Here is a 12,514-nt window from a genome sequence, read left to right on the forward strand (position 1 = left end):
GTGACATTTATTTTGGGAAATGCAAAGCAAAATCTTAGCTTACAGGGTCATGAGAAAGGTCACATTCCCAAAGCTATTCACATATATGAAACATGATTTATAAGTGAAAAGCTAAACAGAGATAATGAGACCCAGTAAGACAAGAATAGAAACCACTTGAGAATTTGGAAATTTAAGTTAGATGTGAGAACTTAAAAAAGAAAACAAATCTCTTTTCTCTCTCACACACATTTTGTTATTTGTTATTTCCCAACTATTAAACCATGAAGCAAACCAAGAAATGCCAGAATGTCAAAGACACAGATTTTAACTCTTGGCACAACAAACACAAACCCTCAATTTTTTAAACTCACTAACAAATGGGGTTATATATTATTTGTCACAGTATTTAGTGTCAACTTGGCAAAAAGGACAGGGTGAAATAAAACCAAATACTGCCCTATTGTCCTTTTGGAAGACTCATCTAAGTAGATGATTCTCAAAGCTGTTGTGATTCTTCACCAGAACTCTAGCTCTTTATGAGCAGAAAACAGCTCTTCACCTGGACAACACTTAGACGTCTCAAAGTTCTTCCCACAATATTAACGATTTTTTTCCTCTCAACTTCTCTACCTGTATAAATGGAATCAATATTCTCCTAGACATCTAAAGTAAGTGCCTGGAGTGAGGATGAGGATGAAAGCAGCAATTAACCACTCGGTAAGCCCACACCCATGCTGGGTACCCTTCCCTGCCCATCTCTACTGATTCTTGAAGGCTAATTCTAATTCCTCCTGAGTGTTTAGTTATGGCATTGGACATCACATTACTTCTTATATATTTGTCCTATCTTAATCAGCTAGATTATAAATATCTTTTTTTTTAAAGATTTTATTTATTTACTTGACAGAGAGATAGCAAGAGCAGGAACACAAGCAGGGGGGAGTGGGAGAGGGAGAAGCAGGCCTCCTGCTGGGCAAGGAGCCCGATGTGGGACTCAATCCCAGGACCCTGAGATCGTGACCCGAGCCAAAGGCAGACGCTTAACGACTAAGCCACCCAGGTGCCCCTTTTTTAAAGATTTTATTTATATATTTGAGAGAGAGAGACACAGCGAGTGAGGGAACACAAGCAGGGGGAGTGGGGGAGGGAGAAGCAGGCTTCCCGCTCAGCAGGGAGCCCGATGTGGGGCTCGATCCCAGGACCCTGGGATCATGACCTGAGCCGAAGGCAGACACCTAATGACTGAGCCACCCAGGCACCCATATAATTACTTTTTAAATAATACATAGGGGGGCGCCTGGGTGGCTCAGTCGTTGGCCGTTGGCCGTCTGCCTTTGGCTCGGGTCATGGTCCCAGGGTCCTGGGATTGAACCCCCTATCGGGCTCCCTGCTCGGCGGGAAGCCTGCTTCTCCCTCCCCCACTCCCCCTGCTTGTGTTCCCTCTCTCACCGTGTCTCTGTCAAATAAATAAAATCTTTAAAAATAATAATAGAAGTAAATGTTATATTTATACATACACACACATATGTACATAGTTGAATATATATGCATGGAAAAGGACATAGAAAGATGTATATTAAGGTATTAAAATGACTGTTTCTTAGTATTTTCTGATTTTTATATACTATAGTTTGTTTTTATAATGAACAACATGCTGCTTGCAATATAAGTTCCTATTTTAACCAGGATCTAGACAACAGATGGCCCTTTGCAAACCACACTATTATATTTTTAATACTGCTATCAGGTTGCCAAGCACCTTTATGTGTCAAAGAGTACACTAATTTAGGAATAACTTTTGTCTGCAAATAACATAATAAAGAGGACTCACAGATTGCCAGAGAAATACCTAAGAAACCATTTTAAGATGAACAACTTCTTTTTTAAAGAGGTAGAAAAACAGATATTTTTTCTCTATATATTAACTGCATTTAGCTTCTAAAAGTTAATTTGTGTTTCTGATTAATCCTCTCACCAAAAACATTTTTAAAAATATATTTGATGAGATTGTGTAAAAGATACTAATAACTTGGAGAGGATAGTTGAAGTAGAAACAGACAATAGAGGCAGATTAAAACTCCAATTTGGCAGGGCATCTCATATTTGTGTGGATTCCCTGCATGTATAAAATTAAATTTTATTTTCTCCAAAAACAGGGGCGGTGCCTGGGTGGCTCAGTGTGTTAAGCCTCGCCTTCAGCTCAGGTCATGATCCCAGGGTCCTGGGATTGAGCCCATGTTGGGCTCTATGCTCAGTAAGGAGTCCGCTTCTTCCTCTCCCTCTGCTCCTCCCCCTGCTCATGCTTGCGCACGCTCACTCTCAAATAAATAATCTTTAAAAAAAACCAAAAAACAAAAAACAAAAAAACTCCAACTTGGCTACAGACTTATCCCACACCAGATACAATACTGCATAAAGATTTTTCAGGACAGCCCTTCCTGGCACAGTATAAGCACTATTATTGTGACCCAAAACCAATTTTGGCACAAGACTGACCCTAAGAACTTAGTATCACTTAGAGGAAAATGGTCAAGTTTAAAATTGTAAACATGTTTAGGAGTCTTTATGAATTGGATACCACCCCTCCACCCCCTGCCCAGCCAGTTTTTTTAACAGTAAGAATTCCTACGGGGGTAGAGGCACCAAAATTCACCCCTTACTCATTTAAAGTATAACATGCCTTTACTGTCAAAGAATTAACCTAACCTTTGAAGTACATGCTTAACATAACAGATCTTCAATTCAACAGATACAACATTTAAGTAAAATAAAGTGGTGGTGTAAGTGTAAGAGTAGTAAACCTAGATTCTGATCTGTGTATTTATTAAGTATATATATTTAAAACATACCAATAACTGAGAAAGGCAGTAGAAGGCAATTCAGGAGTTCTCAGGGAAGAAATTCTTTTCTTTCTTCCCCCCATCTACTTCCTGGCTAGCGTCTTAAAAAATGAGTTGAATTTTAATAGATGAAGAAGGGGAAAAGGCATCCCAAGGCAAAGAAACTGTATGAAAAAACAAAAAATCGACAAAGTATATGGTATAGCCTAACAATGATAGGTGGTCTGGGAGGAGATGGACTGTAAGTTGCATCATGAGGTCCAGGATGGAGCAGGAATAGGCAATGAGTGGTTAGGGTAGCAAAAGAGACTAGAAAAGTAAGGCTAGGGCCCCATAAGAAAAATCCTCAATGCCATCTTAAAGTTTAAAACAAAAAGTTTTTGTAGGGTAGTGACATGCTCAGATCTGTGATTTTGAATAACCATTTGTGAGGAAGCATAAACAATGAACTAGAGACCAGGGGTGCCTGGGCAAAACAGCTGGTTAAGCCTCTGACTCTTGGTTTCAGCTCAGATGGTGATCTCAGGGTTGTGAGATCGAGCCCTGCAACGGGCTCTGCACTTAGCACGGAGTCTGCTCTTTCTGCCCCTCCCCTCCGTGCTCTCTCTCTCTCTCTCTCTAAAATAAATAAATAAATCTTTTTTTTAAAAAGAAGCAAAGAAAAATAAGAGACCAAAGGTAGGGGAAAGCATTTGAACACTCAATACCCAGCCTATGCAATATCAGACATCTAACACTCAGTTCTCACCCTGCAGAGACTGTATTCTAGCTCCTCACACAGGGCCTTGCACAGGTGGCTCAATTATTAAATTAATCACATAATGTGATGAGTTAAAAGAGAAATATGAACAGGTTAATACAGGAGCTTGGATGAGGGAGGGTAAAGCATTTGGCCACAAGTGGCATTTGAGGTGAGCCTTGAAGGGCAAAGAGAGGAGACAATAAAGGGTATTTCATCATATATAATAAAATACTAATTTGAGGGTGCCTGGGTGGCTCAGTTGGTTGGGCGACTGCCTTCAGCTCAGGTCATGATCCTGGAGTTCCAGGATCAAGTCCTGCATCGGGCTCCCTGCTCGGCGAGGAGTCTGCTTCTCCCTCTGACCCTCCCTCCTCTCATGTGCTCTCTCTCTCTCATTCTCTCTCTCAAATAAATAAATAAAAATAAAAAATACTAATTTGAATAGTGAGGTGGAAACATGATAGAAAATGTGCAGAATCTGATATACTGTGGGTAGACCAATATGAATGGAACACAAAGTATATGGAGAGAAATGGTGAGAAGTAAAGCCAGAAAGATCCAATAGGGACAGGTGAATAACCTTGAACGCCAGCTTCTTACTCTAAGGTATTCACAACCACACATAGGTGGAGATGTGTCAGGTCATAAGGTACACAACTAAGACACACTTTTCCTAGATCTTCACTTTTCTTTGAAGATTTGGGGAAAATCTTTTTTATAGTTAAGCAAAAGTTATAGAAATTGCACAGATTTCATTTGAAGAAAAAAAATGCAAGAGTTTAAGGAAATCCCAGGCACTTATGGATGTGCTTCTTCCAGAGTCCAGGGGGGTCTCACCAATCAGTAGGGAAGCTTTTTCTCATTTTCCCTATGTTCAGCTGGGCAGCCCAGTTTTCACAATGTATTTCACTTTTTACAGTGTGAACCTTCCATCCTCTTGTGAGCCAGGTGATGCCAGGGAGAGAGGTGATTTAGCCAACAAACTGCTTCATATATAGACTTGCCACTAAGTTCTCCGTTTTTACTCCTTCTGCATCCTTACTTTCTGAGTTCCTAGGGTCTCCAATTCTTGAGCTTAACTGGTGTATTTTCTATTACAAACTGGCCTAACCTTTCAATCATCAGCTTTCTCTGAACTAAGTCAGTTGCCACTGAACTATATCGGCTTTCCAGCTTCCAAAATTTTATTAACATATCTCACCTGTTTCCTCTTCTCTCCCACTTTTTTTTTTTTTGGTTCTTTGCGGTTTCAAAAAGAATGTTCAACTCATCTTCTTATCCCTAGCAACAAACATAGTATTTGATATGTAATAGGTAACAGATACTAGCGGCAGTGAACCAAATTAACATACAGAGGAGGTTCTGCTGAAAAAGCTCTAGGATAATAAAAAAAAGAAGCCTAGTTTACAATCAGATATGGATAATCCTAAATGCAAATCAGGAGTTTTGACTTCCTTATTCAGCTTGCTGTGAAACCAACAAAGGTCTTGTGCTAAGAGAAAAAGCATAATGGTGAAATACTAATTATTAATCTGGCCTCAAAGTAGAAAATAAAAGAGAGGAGAATACCTAGAAAGAAGATGAAGGGGAAGCTTTGATAGCAAAACATTTAAAAAATAACATCTACCACACACAGTGTGATTATGAGCATTACATGAGTTAGAATATGTGAAAGTACTTTGTAAACTGCAAGGTGCTAGATAAACCTAATTTTTATCCACCTCTTTTATTATTGCAGGGTATGAACCAATATTTCCTGGCAGAAAACGACTTAAAAAATACAATTTATAATCAAGGCATTTCAAAGAAAAAAACTAATAACCTTTGGATTATACGTAAAGATGACGGATAAGAAGAAGAGAAGGATCAAAAATGATGTCTCCACTAGTGGACAACAGAAAAAGAACCAAGAGAGGAAGCACTCTTACACTCTACCATGATGATGCCCCCTTCCAAGTTCCCACTAAACCTAAAGTAATAGACAATTACAAAATATCTCTCAGCAGCTTCAACTTTCATACCTATATAAAAAAATATAATCACAGAAACATAATGAATGAGACAGCCTATGTTAACAAGAAATGTGATGGCTGTTACATCACAAAATGCTGCCTTGTGTTTGCTTACTTTCTCTGGGGGCACCAAGAGAACTGAACACATGTCACCCTCTTACAAAGCAATTATCCTTATTCCTAAGAGGCAATGGAGGTGATTGGATAATTCTCTTGAGCTATGCATCACTCAAATGAATTCCTCTGCCAGAGGGCATCATTAAGACTAAACAGGCCAACACAAAATGCAGCCATGTGGAAAGCTAGACAATCACTCAGCCACTAACCTCCTCAGTGATATACTTACTCAAAAATTTTTGCTCTGGAAGAATTACAAAAATAGAGGGTTAAAATCCTGCCCGTTTAAAATGAATGACTGCTTCAGCTGAAATGTATTTATTAAGTATATATATTTAAAACATACCAATAACTGAGAAAGGCAGGCAGTTTAATGGACAGCAAAATACCATCGATGAGATGGCACAATCCCAAGCACTCAAAGCTTTTAGTATCTGTTGCACAAAATCCACAATCCTTCCCACGCTCACTTCCTGGCTATGAGTTCTTTTATTGTTAATGGAAATGAAACTGCATTACATAGTAGTTTCTGGAACTCTACATCTAAACTCAGCCCTTTTGAAGCAGCAGTCCTGGATGTGAGGCTGCCCATAAAACCCACTGCATGAAGACTTCCTATTGCAGTAAGTCACCTACAGAGACAACATTTACCGTAAGCTTCATCAGACACAGCATTATTTCAAAGAACCAGCAGGTTTCAGTTCTCAGAGTCACACTGATAAAGGAACCTACAGCCTCAGGTTCCCAGTTTAGTTAGATCTCCAGCTGTCACATTTTCTTGCCCTAAAGTGAAAGTAGTACATTTATAAATTACTACCTAGAAATTGTAAAAAAAAAAAAAAAAAAAAAAAAAAAATCCAGCCAAATGAACTTGGGGTACTTTGTGTTAAAACAAGAAACCACTTTTATGTAACTCAGATTGGTTACCATGCCTATTTAGGGCAAAGAGGACGGACTGGCCTAATGCCTCCACCACCCAGAGAACATCTTTTTAAGCAGGCAGTATGATTAGCAGTAAGAAGATAACAAAATGGTAACACAACTTTAAAGAAAAAAGCCACAAGTCTTTTTCATTATTACTAACTTAATTCTACTAGTATATTAGTATAATGTGCAAAAATATTTCCCAAATGGTTAGCAGTTAACAGCAAGAAAAAAATTTCTCGGGGCTCCTGGGTGGCTCAGTCATCAAGCGTCTGCCTTCGGCTCAGGTCATGATCTCAGGGTCCTGGGACTGAGCCCCACATCAGGCTCCCTGTTCAGCAGGAAGTCTGCTTCTCCCTCTCCCACTCCCTTTGCTTGTGTTCCCTCTCTCCCTGTGTCTCTGTCAAATAAATAAATAAAATCTTAAAATAAAAAAGAATACAGTTTCTCCACGTGCTAAATTTTTTGAAGGACTTACTTAATATCAGTAGTATATTATAGAAAAAACTTTCTACATCTTGCTTAACACTTGTAACAGCATAGAGCACGTTTACTATTAATATGCAAAACATGTCTATTTTATTTATTTTAAAGATGTCTATTTTAGACAATATTAAAATGTTTTCTCAACTGCAGGACATGATCCATTAGTGGAGTGTGAAATAAATAAATACAGGAGGTCGTGACCAACATGTTCTTTAAAGAAAAACAGTGTAAAATAAAAAAATACAGTACACCACACTTAGCAAGGGTATTATTTCATGAAATGTTTGCTGCAGATATACATACATATTAAATTGTGTATGCACTGGATCACAATATAATTTATTTTTTTAGTGTGGGTCATAGTCAAAAAAATAAAAGTCATCAATAAAAACCTTCCAGGGACACCTGGCTCGCTCAAGTGGTGGAGCATGTGAGTCTTGATCTCAGGGTCATGAATTCAACCAAAACAACAAGATACCTTTAGAAATAAACCTAACCAAAGAGGTGAAAGACCTGTATTCTGAAAACTGTAAGACACAGATGAAAGAAATTGAAGATAACTCAAAAAAAGGAAAAACGTTCCATGCTCATGGATTGGAAGAACAAATATTGTCAAAATGTCTATACTACTCAAAGCAATCCACACCTTTAAGGAAATCCCTATCAAAATACCAATAGCATTTTTCACAGAGCTAGAACAAACAATCCTAAAATTTATATGGAACCACAAAAGATCCCAAATAGCCATATCAAAAAAAAAAAAAGAAAAGCTGGAGGCATCACAATTCCAGACTTTAGATTATATTACAAAGCTGTAGTAATCAAAACAGTACGGTACCAGCACAAAAATAGACACATAGATCAAAGAAACAGAATAGAGAACCCAGAAATGAAACCACAACTATATAGTCAATTAATCTTTGACAAAGCCAGGGAGAATATCCAATGGGAAAAACACAGTCTCTTCAACAAATGGTGTTGGGAAATTCAGACAGCAACATGCAAAAGAATGAAACGACCACTTTCTTACACCATACACAAAAATCAGTTCAAAATGGATTAAAGCCTTAATGTGAGACTTGAAACCAGGGTCGAGAGATCCCGCCCCACATCAGGCTCCACACTCAGTGCAGAGTCTGCTTGAGATTCTCTGCCTCTCTCTCGCCTTCTGACCTTCCCCCTGATCATACACACACTCTCTCTAATAAACAAATAAAATCTTTTTTAAAAAAAGGTATTAGTATTGGGGCACCTGGGTGGCTCAGTCATTAAGCATCTGCCTTCGGCTCAGGTCATGATCCTGGGGTCCTGGGATCGAGGCCCGCATCGGGCTCCCTGCTCAGTGGGAAGCCTGCTTCTCCCTCTCCCACTCCCCCTGCTTGTGTTCCCTCTCTCGCTGTGTCTCTCTGTCAAATAAATAAATAAAATCTTAAAAAAAAAAAAGTGTTAGTATCTCTTAAACTCTAACTAGGGAACTCTTATATAAATGAATTTTCCAGATTAGTGACACTCCTTCAATAAAAGTTAAAAAGTAAAATCACTTAAATGAAAATGTTTTTGAAGTTTCAGGCTTCATAAAGAGTATCTGGTGCTCATTTTGGTGGCACATATACCAGAATTGGAATGATACATAGATTAGCATGATTCCTGTGTAAGGATGACATACAAATCTGTGAAGTGCTCCATATTTTTACAAATTTCCAATTATAAAATAAGTAACGGGAATGTAATGTATAGCATGGTGACTACAGTAAATAACACTGTATTGCATATTTATAAGTTGTTCAGAAAGTAAATCTTAAAAGTCCTCATCATAGGAAAAAAAAATTTGTAACTATGTAGGATGAGAGATATTAATTGGACTTACTGTGATGATCATTCTGCAGTATATACAGAAATATCAAATCATTATGTTGTACACCTGAAACTGTTATATGCCAATTACACCTCAATTAAAATAATTTTTTAAGATTTATCTTAGAGAGAAAGTATATAAGTGGGGAGAGGGGCAGAGGGAGAAGGAGAGAGATTCTCAAGCAGACTCCCCAGTGAGCACAGAGGCCAAAATGGGGTTCGATCTCACAACCCATGAAATTATGACCTGAGCCAAAACCAAGAGTCAGATGCTTAACCAACCGAGCCACCAAGGTGCCCCTAAAAATTTTTTTAAGGACAAAATATCTGATTTTTTTTTTTATGAATCTGGTCAAGATGAATAATAGTTATATTACATCACTTGAGTGACACCCTTAAAGGTTACTGAAGTACATAAGGTTATTCTGCCTAGACTGCTCTGTTTTGTGTACTCTGTCCCCTCCCTTGCTATCAGTCAGCTAGTGATTACTTACTGATATATGTAATACCCTTCTCTTGTGTTCCTACTCTACAGGAGACTAAGAAAATAAGCTTGTTAGAAATGCATATAAAGGGGCGCCTGGGTGGCTCAGACGGTTAAGCGCCTGCTTTCGGCTCAGGTCATGATCCCGTGGTCCTGGCATCGAGTCCCGCGTCAGGCTCCCTGCTCAGTGGGGAGCCTGCTTCTCCCTCTGCCTCTGCCTCTCTCTCTCCCTGTCTCTCATGAACAAATAAATGGAATCTTTAAAAAAAAAATGCATATAAAATATGAAGCTTTAAGGAAAAGACGGTAGTTCTAAAATACAGAAACTTTAGGGTACATAGATCCTAAGATACCTATTTTGGCTGCTAAGACATTTTTATTTTTTATTTTATTTTATTTTTTTTAAAGATTTTATTTATTTATTTGAGAGAGAGAATGAGATAGAGAGAGCATGAGAGGGAAGAGGGTCAGAGGGAGAAGCAGACTCCCTGCTGAGCAGGGAGCCCGATGCGGGACTCGATCCCGGGACTCCAGGATCATGACCTGAGCCGAAGGCAGCTGCTTAACCAACTGAGCCACCCAGGCGCCCTGCTAAGACATTTTTAAATTTTTATTGTTCTTTTGGTTTGTTTGCTAGTCTTCAGCTTTGTTCCAGAGAGCTAGAACTTGTTAAGAAAAATGATACCATACGCAGCTTTACTATAACATAGTTAAAAATTTCAGCCAACGTAATTTGTAGTTCTAATTTACCTTAATATACTCTACATAAATTTTTGTGAAAAAAATAATCGAATATTCTGAAAATATAGATATTTTAGAGTATCTGTAGAAAATTGCACTTCTATCATTGATGTATAAATTTCCTGCCCAATATATATAAAACAAAACTAATTTTATCCAGTAAGCTATAGAGGATGTTATATTTCTGATAATAATCTATCTTTATTAAAATGTTTGTGCTATTTACTTACTATAATACTAAAATCTACAAGTAACCAGAAGCCCACTTATATGGTAACAGTTGTGGTAATTCACTTGATGAAAAAGAATACAGCCATTAAACTTATAATCATGAAAATCACATTACCAATTTAGTAAATAAAAAGCAGAATCCCAAAGCATATCCAACTTTGCTTAACCAAAGTGCATATATATGTATATGTGACTATATACATATATGTACATACATATACACATGACAGAACAAAGACTTTGCTCTAATTTTCTGTGATGTTACAGTTCTGTCTACCAAAACAAACAAAAACAATATAAAACTACCTTCATGAATTGGAATTTCTGGATGTTCAAATCCAAACCATCTAATTATTATTTAGATTTTTTAAATTATTTAGATTAATGAATCTCTGAAATAGTTTATAAAATAAAGATAAATAGAAAAAGTAGCATTACAACCTCAAAAAGACATGTTAACTTTTTAGTCTCATGGCAGAAACATTATTCTAAACTACCTAGAAGAGTCCTTTAATCATAGGCACACAGAATTACTTAAAATCACAAAGCATTTACTGTTGAAGCAAAACCACCCAAACTTGAGAAACTCCATTATTCTTAACATACCAGTACCATTGGATAAAAAGACTGTTCTGTGTTTTTTAACAATACAAAAAAATTTGGGGTGCCTGGATGGCTCCGTTGGTTAAGTGTCCAATTTTTTATTTTGCTCAGGTCATGATCTCAGTGTCATGGATCAAGCCCTGCACTGGGCTCTGTGCTCAGCGCAGCATGTGCTTGTCCCTCTCCCTCCCCCCATTTGTGTTCTCTCTCTCTCTCTCTCAAATAAATGAATAAAATCTTTTAAAAATATATAAAAAATTAAATATCTTTCAATTTTTAAAGAAAAATTATACTTTTTTGTGGGAAGGGGGAATGAGATCAGACGTTCCTTATTAATTTATGCTTTCCAGCAAGGGGGAAAGATAAAATGTAACGCCTTTCCAGGGTTTTTTGCTACCTACAGAATAAAGTAAAAACTCTCCATCATGGCCCATACCTAGTCAAGAATGGACTGCTGACATCTCTAGCCTCACTTCCCCTACTGTACCTTATTCAAATACAAAGCTCAGGGCAGAATAAGGTACAATGTTTATAATGTCCTCCTCCACTTCGATTTTACTCTAAATTCCTAAATACATGTTTTGTAAAATTAAGAATAAATAAAAATAATAATTAATTAGCCAATGCTTTCCCTCTTCACCTCCCAGAAAAATCACTGAAGATTAAAGTTGGGAACGGTCCACTATAGAAACTAAAAATGTTACTTAAAGAAAAGATTTTTGGCTATCATTGTATACTTTGTATTTCTTTTCCTAGTAATAGGTAATTGTACTAAATGCCGATGACTATTATCTTTGGAATGAGATATTTATTCTAATGCCCTTTTAACTTTTTTTTTAAAGATTTTATTTATTTATTTGAGAGAGAGAGAATGAGAGAGAGAGAAAGCACATGAGGTGGGGGAGGGTCAGAGGGAGAAGCTGACTCCCTGCCGAGCAGGGAGCCCAATGCGGAACTCGATCCAGGGACTCCAGGATCATGACCTGAGCCGAAAGCAGTCGCTTAACCAACTGAGCCACCCAGGTGCCCACCCTTTTAACTTTTTTATCATCACGTGGTATTTCAACCACATAACTTAAGTGACAAGTGGTGAGATTACATAGTATAGAATGGAAATAATCTGGGATGTCCCAGATCTGGGCTCTGGTTTCAACTGTGTGGTGAACTAGTTTATTTTACCTTGACCAAGGCATTTAGTCTCTAATCGCTCTCATCTTTAAAATGATGAAAGTTGGACTAGGCAACGCCAAGGGTCCTTACAGGTCTAAAACTTAAGTAACTCTTGCTTTTGTTGGTCTGGACTTCATATAGCATTAGTGATGACAACAATCCACTAGCAAATGCTCTTTGTTGATGGTGGTTAAAACAACTACAAATCTACTTAACTACCCTAAGCAGCTAAATCACGTTTTTATATGTCACTAGAAAATCTCAAAAGTCTGTCAAATAAATGCCTTGCTAAATAAAAACGTATAACACGGAGATATCTGGCTTAACA

At 37.7% G+C, this 12,514-nt stretch overlaps 1 protein-coding gene and 1 non-coding gene across 10 annotated transcripts in view; one reads left to right on the forward strand and one right to left on the reverse strand.

The window, feature by feature from the left end:
• Positions 1–12,514, reverse strand: part of CSNK1G1 (casein kinase 1 gamma 1) — a 174,257-nt gene that overhangs the window by 78,365 nt on the left and 83,378 nt on the right. The gene's annotated exons all lie outside the window — the stretch shown is intronic.
• LOC114206601 (U6 spliceosomal RNA) lies at positions 8,692–8,795 on the forward strand. The gene has a single exon (XR_003608686.1). It is a non-coding gene; the product is annotated as a U6 spliceosomal RNA (small nuclear RNA).

The sequence above is a fragment of the Eumetopias jubatus genome, unplaced genomic scaffold (assembly GCF_037043125.1).
Source record: "Eumetopias jubatus isolate StellerSeaLion01/CBP00866 unplaced genomic scaffold, mEumJub1_p1.0 scaffold_7, whole genome shotgun sequence".
Taxonomy (NCBI): domain Eukaryota; kingdom Metazoa; phylum Chordata; class Mammalia; order Carnivora; family Otariidae; genus Eumetopias; species Eumetopias jubatus.